This window comes from Phalangium opilio, unplaced genomic scaffold (genome assembly GCF_054372755.1).
Source record: "Phalangium opilio isolate 3A_F unplaced genomic scaffold, DU_Popi_V2 ptg000017l_1, whole genome shotgun sequence".
NCBI classification, from domain to species: Eukaryota; Metazoa; Arthropoda; class Arachnida; order Opiliones; family Phalangiidae; genus Phalangium; species Phalangium opilio.
Window position 1 is genome coordinate 12,520,757 of NW_028324151.1, and position 7,359 is coordinate 12,528,115.

A 7,359-nucleotide genomic window follows, 5' to 3' on the forward strand; every position below is an offset into this window, starting at 1 on the left:
GAAAAAGTTATGACTTTTCACGCTACATCTGAGACCCCACGTCACCTCTCCCGGGTGGGCTCGAACCACCAACCTATTGGTTAACAGCCGAACGCGACAACCATTGAGCCAAGGGAGCTCAGAAATTAAATGTTCGTCAGGTATTGTGGAAAACCTCTGACTTTTTACGTTACATTTGAGGTCCCTTAACACCGCTCCCGGGTGGGCTCGAACCACCAACCTATTGGATAACAGCCGAACAAGCTAACCATTGCGCCAAGGAAGCCCAAAAAATAAATGGTCGTCAGGTATTGTGGAAAAACTTTTCTTTTTACGTAACCTTTGAGACTACACAACACCGCTCCCGGGTGTGCTCGAACCACCAACCTTTCGGTTAACAGCCGAACGTGCTAACCATTGCGCCACGGAAGCCCAAAAATAAAAATGGTCGTCAGGTATTGTGGAAAAGTTATGACTTTTCACGCTACATCTGAGACCCCACAACACCTCTCCCGGGTGGGCTCGAACCACCAACCTTTCGGTTAACAGCTGAACGCGCTAACCATTGCGCCACGGAAGCCCAAAAATTAAATGTTCGTCAGGTATTGTGGAAAAACTCTGACTTTCTACGTTACATTTGAGATCCCATAACACCGCTCCCGGGTGGGCTCGAACCACCAACCTATTGGTTAAGAGCCGAACGCGCTAACCATTGAGCCACGGAAGCTCAGAAATTAAATATTTGTCACGTATTGTTTAAAAGTTTTGACTTTTTACGCTACATCTGAGACCCCACAACACCTCTCCCGGGTGGGTTAGAACCACCAACCTTTGGGTTAACAGCTGAACGTGCTAACCATTGCGCCACGGAAGCCCAAAAATTAAATGTTCGTCAGGTATTGTGGAAAAACTCTGTCTTTTTACGTTACATTTGAGATCCCATAACACCGCTCCCGGGTGGGTCGAACCACCAACCTATTGGTTAACAGCCGAACGCGCTAACCATTGAGCCACGGAATCTCAAAAATTAAATGGTTGTCAGGTATTGTGGAAAAGTTATGACTTTTCACGCTACATCTGAGACCCCACAACACCTCTCCCGGGTGGGCTCGAACCACCAACCTTTCGGTTAACAGCTGAACGCGCTAACCATTGCGCCACGGAAGCCCAAAAATTAAATGTTCGTCAGGTATTGTGGAAAAACTCTGACTTTCTACGTTACATTTGAGATCCCATAACACCGCTCCCGGGTGGGCTCGAACAACCAACCTTTCGGTTAACAGCCGAACGTGCTAACCATTGCGCCACGGAAGCCCAAAAATAAAAATGGTCGTCAGGTATTGTGGAAAAGTTATGACTTTTCACGCTACATCTGAGACCCCACAACACCTCTCCCGGGTGGGCTCGAACCACCAACCTTTCGGTTAACAGCTGAACGCGCTAACCATTGCGCCACGGAAGCCCAAAAATTAAATGTTCGTCAGGTATTGTGGAAAAACTCTGACTTTCTACGTTACATTTGAGATCCCATAACACCGCTCCCGGGTGGGCTCGAACCACCAACCTATTGGTTAAGAGCCGAACGCGCTAACCATTGAGCCACGGAAGCTCAGAAATTAAATATTTGTCACGTATTGTTTAAAAGTTTTGACTTTTTACGCTACATCTGAGACCCCACAACACCTCTCCCGGGTGGGTTAGAACCACCAACCTTTGGGTTAACAGCTGAACGCGCTAACCATTGCGCCACGGAAGCCCAAAAATTAAATGTTCGTCAGGTATTGTGGAAAAACTCTGTCTTTTTACGTTACATTTGAGATCCCATAACACCGCTCCCGGGTGGGTCGAACCACCAACCTATTGGTTAACAGCCGAACGCGCTAACCATTGAGCCACGGAATCTCAAAAATTAAATGGTTGTCAGGTATTGTGGAAAAGTTATGACTTTTAACGCTACATCTGAGACCCCACAACACCTCTCCCGGGTGGGCTCGAACCATCAACCTTTCGGTTAACAGCTGAACGCGCTAACCATTGCGCCAGGGAAGCCCAAAAATTAAATGTTCGTCAGGTATTGTGGAAAAACTCTGACTTTCTACGTTACATTTGAGATCCCATAACACCGCTCCCGGGTGGGCTCGAACCACCAACCTATTGGTTAAGAGCCGAACGCGCTAACCATTGAGCCACGGAAGCTCAGAAATTAAATATTTGTCACGTATTGTTTAAAGGTTTTGACTTTTTACGCTACATCTGAGACCCCACAACACCTCTCCCGGGTGGGTTAGAACCACCAACCTTTGGGTTAACAGCTGAACGCGCTAACCATTGCGCCACGGAAGCCCAAAAATTAAATGTTCGTCAGGTATTGTGGAAAAACTCTGTCTTTTTACGTTACATTTGAGATCCCATAACACCGCTCCCGGGTGGGTCGAACCACCAACCTATTGGTTAACAGCCGAACGCGCTAACCATTGAGCCACGGAATCTCAAAAATTAAATGGTTGTCAGGTATTGTGGAAAAGTTATGACTTTTCACGCTACATCTGAGACCCCACAACACCTCTCCCGGGTGGGCTCGAACCACCAACCTTTCGGTTAACAGCTGAACGCGCTAACCATTGCGCCACGGAAGCCCAAAAATTAAATGTTCGTCAGGTATTGTGGAAAAACTCTGACTTTCTACGTTACATTTGAGATCCCATAACACCGCTCCCGGGTGGGCTCGAACCACCAACCTATTGGTTAAGAGCCGAACGCGCTAACCATTGAGCCACGGAAGCTCAGAAATTAAATATTTGTCACGTATTGTTTAAAAGTTTTGACTTTTTACGCTACATCTGAGACCCCACAACACCTCTCCCGGGTGGGTTAGAACCACCAACCTTTGGGTTAACAGCTGAACGTGCTAACCATTGCGCCACGGAAGCCCAAAAATTAAATGTTCGTCAGGTATTGTGGAAAAACTCTGTCTTTTTACGTTACATTTGAGATCCCATAACACCGCTCCCGGGTGGGTCGAACCACCAACCTATTGGTTAACAGCCGAACAAGCTAACCATTGCGCCAAGGAAGCCCAAAAAATAAATGGTCGTCAGGTATTGTGGAAAAACTTTTCTTTTTACGTAACCTTTGAGACTACACAACACCGCTCCCGGGTGTGCTCGAACCACCAACCTTTCGGTTAACAGCCGAACGTGCTAACCATTGCGCCACGGAAGCCCAAAAATAAAAATGGTCGTCAGGTATTGTGGAAAAGTTATGACTTTTCACGCTACATCTGAGACCCCACAACACCTCTCCCGGGTGGGCTCGAACCACCAACCTTTCGGTTAACAGCTGAACGCGCTAACCATTGCGCCACGGAAGCCCAAAAATTAAATGTTCGTCAGGTATTGTGGAAAAACTCTGACTTTCTACGTTACATTTGAGATCCCATAACACCGCTCCCGGGTGGGCTCGAACCACCAACCTATTGGTTAAGAGCCGAACGCGCTAACCATTGAGCCACGGAAGCTCAGAAATTAAATATTTGTCACGTATTGTTTAAAAGTTTTGACTTTTTACGCTACATCTGAGACCCCACAACACCTCTCCCGGGTGGGTTAGAACCACCAACCTTTGGGTTAACAGCTGAACGTGCTAACCATTGCGCCACGGAAGCCCAAAAATTAAATGTTCGTCAGGTATTGTGGAAAAACTCTGTCTTTTTACGTTACATTTGAGATCCCATAACACCGCTCCCGGGTGGGTCGAACCACCAACCTATTGGTTAACAGCCGAACGCGCTAACCATTGAGCCACGGAATCTCAAAAATTAAATGGTTGTCAGGTATTGTGGAAAAGTTATGACTTTTCACGCTACATCTGAGACCCCACAACACCTCTCCCGGGTGGGCTCGAACCACCAACCTTTCGGTTAACAGCTGAACGCGCTAACCATTGCGCCACGGAAGCCCAAAAATTAAATGTTCGTCAGGTATTGTGGAAAAACTCTGACTTTCTACGTTACATTTGAGATCCCATAACACCGCTCCCGGGTGGGCTCGAACAACCAACCTTTCGGTTAACAGCCGAACGTGCTAACCATTGCGCCACGGAAGCCCAAAAATAAAAATGGTCGTCAGGTATTGTGGAAAAGTTATGACTTTTCACGCTACATCTGAGACCCCACAACACCTCTCCCGGGTGGGCTCGAACCACCAACCTTTCGGTTAACAGCTGAACGCGCTAACCATTGCGCCACGGAAGCCCAAAAATTAAATGTTCGTCAGGTATTGTGGAAAAACTCTGACTTTCTACGTTACATTTGAGATCCCATAACACCGCTCCCGGGTGGGCTCGAACCACCAACCTATTGGTTAAGAGCCGAACGCGCTAACCATTGAGCCACGGAAGCTCAGAAATTAAATATTTGTCACGTATTGTTTAAAAGTTTTGACTTTTTACGCTACATCTGAGACCCCACAACACCTCTCCCGGGTGGGTTAGAACCACCAACCTTTGGGTTAACAGCTGAACGCGCTAACCATTGCGCCACGGAAGCCCAAAAATTAAATGTTCGTCAGGTATTGTGGAAAAACTCTGTCTTTTTACGTTACATTTGAGATCCCATAACACCGCTCCCGGGTGGGTCGAACCACCAACCTATTGGTTAACAGCCGAACGCGCTAACCATTGAGCCACGGAATCTCAAAAATTAAATGGTTGTCAGGTATTGTGGAAAAGTTATGACTTTTAACGCTACATCTGAGACCCCACAACACCTCTCCCGGGTGGGCTCGAACCATCAACCTTTCGGTTAACAGCTGAACGCGCTAACCATTGCGCCAGGGAAGCCCAAAAATTAAATGTTCGTCAGGTATTGTGGAAAAACTCTGACTTTCTACGTTACATTTGAGATCCCATAACACCGCTCCCGGGTGGGCTCGAACCACCAACCTATTGGTTAAGAGCCGAACGCGCTAACCATTGAGCCACGGAAGCTCAGAAATTAAATATTTGTCACGTATTGTTTAAAGGTTTTGACTTTTTACGCTACATCTGAGACCCCACAACACCTCTCCCGGGTGGGTTAGAACCACCAACCTTTGGGTTAACAGCTGAACGCGCTAACCATTGCGCCACGGAAGCCCAAAAATTAAATGTTCGTCAGGTATTGTGGAAAAACTCTGTCTTTTTACGTTACATTTGAGATCCCATAACACCGCTCCCGGGTGGGTCGAACCACCAACCTATTGGTTAACAGCCGAACGCGCTAACCATTGAGCCACGGAATCTCAAAAATTAAATGGTTGTCAGGTATTGTGGAAAAGTTATGACTTTTCACGCTACATCTGAGACCCCACAACACCTCTCCCGGGTGGGCTCGAACCACCAACCTTTCGGTTAACAGCTGAACGCGCTAACCATTGCGCCACGGAAGCCCAAAAATTAAATGTTCGTCAGGTATTGTGGAAAAACTCTGACTTTCTACGTTACATTTGAGATCCCATAACACCGCTCCCGGGTGGGCTCGAACCACCAACCTATTGGTTAAGAGCCGAACGCGCTAACCATTGAGCCACGGAAGCTCAGAAATTAAATATTTGTCACGTATTGTTTAAAAGTTTTGACTTTTTACGCTACATCTGAGACCCCACAACACCTCTCCCGGGTGGGTTAGAACCACCAACCTTTGGGTTAACAGCTGAACGTGCTAACCATTGCGCCACGGAAGCCCAAAAATTAAATGTTCGTCAGGTATTGTGGAAAAACTCTGTCTTTTTACGTTACATTTGAGATCCCATAACACCGCTCCCGGGTGGGTCGAACCACCAACCTATTGGTTAACAGCCGAACGCGCTAACCATTGAGCCACGGAATCTCAAAAATTAAATGGTTGTCAGGTATTGTGGAAAAGTTATGACTTTTCACGCTACATCTGAGACCCCACAACACCTCTCCCGGGTGGGCTCGAACCACCAACCTTTCGGTTAACAGCTGAACGCGCTAACCATTGCGCCACGGAAGCCCAAAAATTAAATGTTCGTCAGGTATTGTGGAAAAACTCTGACTTTCTACGTTACATTTGAGATCCCATAACACCGCTCCCGGGTGGGCTCGAACAACCAACCTTTCGGTTAACAGCCGAACGTGCTAACCATTGCGCCACGGAAGCCCAAAAATAAATATGGTCGTCAGGTATTGTGGAAAAGTTATGACTTTTCACGCTACATCTGAGACCCCACAACACCTCTCCCGGGTGGGCTCGAACCACCAACCTTTCGGTTAACAGCTGAACGCGCTAACCATTGCGCCACGGAAGCCCAAAAATTAAATGTTCGTCAGGTATTGTGGAAAAACTCTGACTTTCTACGTTACATTTGAGATCCCATAACACCGCTCCCGGGTGGGCTCGAACCACCAACCTATTGGTTAAGAGCCGAACGCGCTAACCATTGAGCCACGGAAGCTCAGAAATTAAATATTTGTCACGTATTGTTTAAAAGTTTTGACTTTTTACGCTACATCTGAGACCCCACAACACCTCTCCCGGGTGGGTTAGAACCACCAACCTTTGGGTTAACAGCTGAACGCGCTAACCATTGCGCCACGGAAGCCCAAAAATTAAATGTTCGTCAGGTATTGTGGAAAAACTCTGTCTTTTTACGTTACATTTGAGATCCCATAACACCGCTCCCGGGTGGGTCGAACCACCAACCTATTGGTTAACAGCCGAACGCGCTAACCATTGAGCCACGGAATCTCAAAAATTAAATGGTTGTCAGGTATTGTGGAAAAGTTATGACTTTTCACGCTACATCTGAGACCCCACAACACCTCTCCCGGGTGGGCTCGAACCATCAACCTTTCGGTTAACAGCTGAACGCGCTAACCATTGCGCCACGGAAGCCCAAAAATTAAATGTTCGTCAGGTATTGTGGAAAAACTCTGACTTTCTACGTTACATTTGAGATCCCATAACACCGCTCCCGGGTGGGCTCGAACCACCAACCTATTGGTTAAGAGCCGAACGCGCTAACCATTGAGCCACGGAAGCTCAGAAATTAAATATTTGTCACGTATTGTTTAAAGGTTTTGACTTTTTACGCTACATCTGAGACCCCACAACACCTCTCCCGGGTGGGTTAGAACCACCAACCTTTGGGTTAACAGCTGAACGCGCTAACCATTGCGCCACGGAAGCCCAAAAATTAAATGTTCGTCAGGTATTGTGGAAAAACTCTGTCTTTTTACGTAACATTTGAGATCCCATAACACCGCTCCCGGGTGGGTCGAACCACCAACCTATTGGTTAACAGCCGAACGCGCTAACCATTGAGCCACGGAAGCCCAAAAATTAGATGGTCGTCAGGTATTGTGGAAAAACTTTGGGTT

At 47.1% G+C, this 7,359-nt stretch overlaps 10 non-coding genes across 10 annotated transcripts; all 10 read right to left on the reverse strand.

The window, feature by feature from the left end:
- Nucleotides 1-633: 633 nt before the first annotated feature.
- Nucleotides 634-706, reverse strand: TRNAK-CUU (transfer RNA lysine (anticodon CUU)). The gene has a single exon. It is a non-coding gene; the product is annotated as a tRNA-Lys (tRNA).
- Nucleotides 707-1,515: 809 nt separating this feature from the next.
- TRNAK-CUU (transfer RNA lysine (anticodon CUU)) lies at nucleotides 1,516-1,588 on the reverse strand. The gene has a single exon. It is a non-coding gene; the product is annotated as a tRNA-Lys (tRNA).
- Nucleotides 1,589-2,102: 514 nt separating this feature from the next.
- On the reverse strand, nucleotides 2,103-2,175 carry TRNAK-CUU (transfer RNA lysine (anticodon CUU)). The gene has a single exon. It is a non-coding gene; the product is annotated as a tRNA-Lys (tRNA).
- A 514-nt stretch (nucleotides 2,176-2,689) lies between these two features.
- On the reverse strand, nucleotides 2,690-2,762 carry TRNAK-CUU (transfer RNA lysine (anticodon CUU)). Its single transcript has one exon. It is a non-coding gene; the product is annotated as a tRNA-Lys (tRNA).
- Nucleotides 2,763-3,423: 661 nt separating this feature from the next.
- Nucleotides 3,424-3,496, reverse strand: TRNAK-CUU (transfer RNA lysine (anticodon CUU)). Its single transcript has one exon. It is a non-coding gene; the product is annotated as a tRNA-Lys (tRNA).
- Nucleotides 3,497-4,305: 809 nt separating this feature from the next.
- On the reverse strand, nucleotides 4,306-4,378 carry TRNAK-CUU (transfer RNA lysine (anticodon CUU)). The gene has a single exon. It is a non-coding gene; the product is annotated as a tRNA-Lys (tRNA).
- Nucleotides 4,379-4,892: 514 nt separating this feature from the next.
- On the reverse strand, nucleotides 4,893-4,965 carry TRNAK-CUU (transfer RNA lysine (anticodon CUU)). The gene has a single exon. It is a non-coding gene; the product is annotated as a tRNA-Lys (tRNA).
- Nucleotides 4,966-5,479: 514 nt separating this feature from the next.
- Nucleotides 5,480-5,552, reverse strand: TRNAK-CUU (transfer RNA lysine (anticodon CUU)). Its single transcript has one exon. It is a non-coding gene; the product is annotated as a tRNA-Lys (tRNA).
- An 809-nt stretch (nucleotides 5,553-6,361) lies between these two features.
- On the reverse strand, nucleotides 6,362-6,434 carry TRNAK-CUU (transfer RNA lysine (anticodon CUU)). The gene has a single exon. It is a non-coding gene; the product is annotated as a tRNA-Lys (tRNA).
- A 514-nt stretch (nucleotides 6,435-6,948) lies between these two features.
- TRNAK-CUU (transfer RNA lysine (anticodon CUU)) lies at nucleotides 6,949-7,021 on the reverse strand. The gene has a single exon. It is a non-coding gene; the product is annotated as a tRNA-Lys (tRNA).
- Between the last annotated feature and the right edge of the window lie 338 nt (nucleotides 7,022-7,359).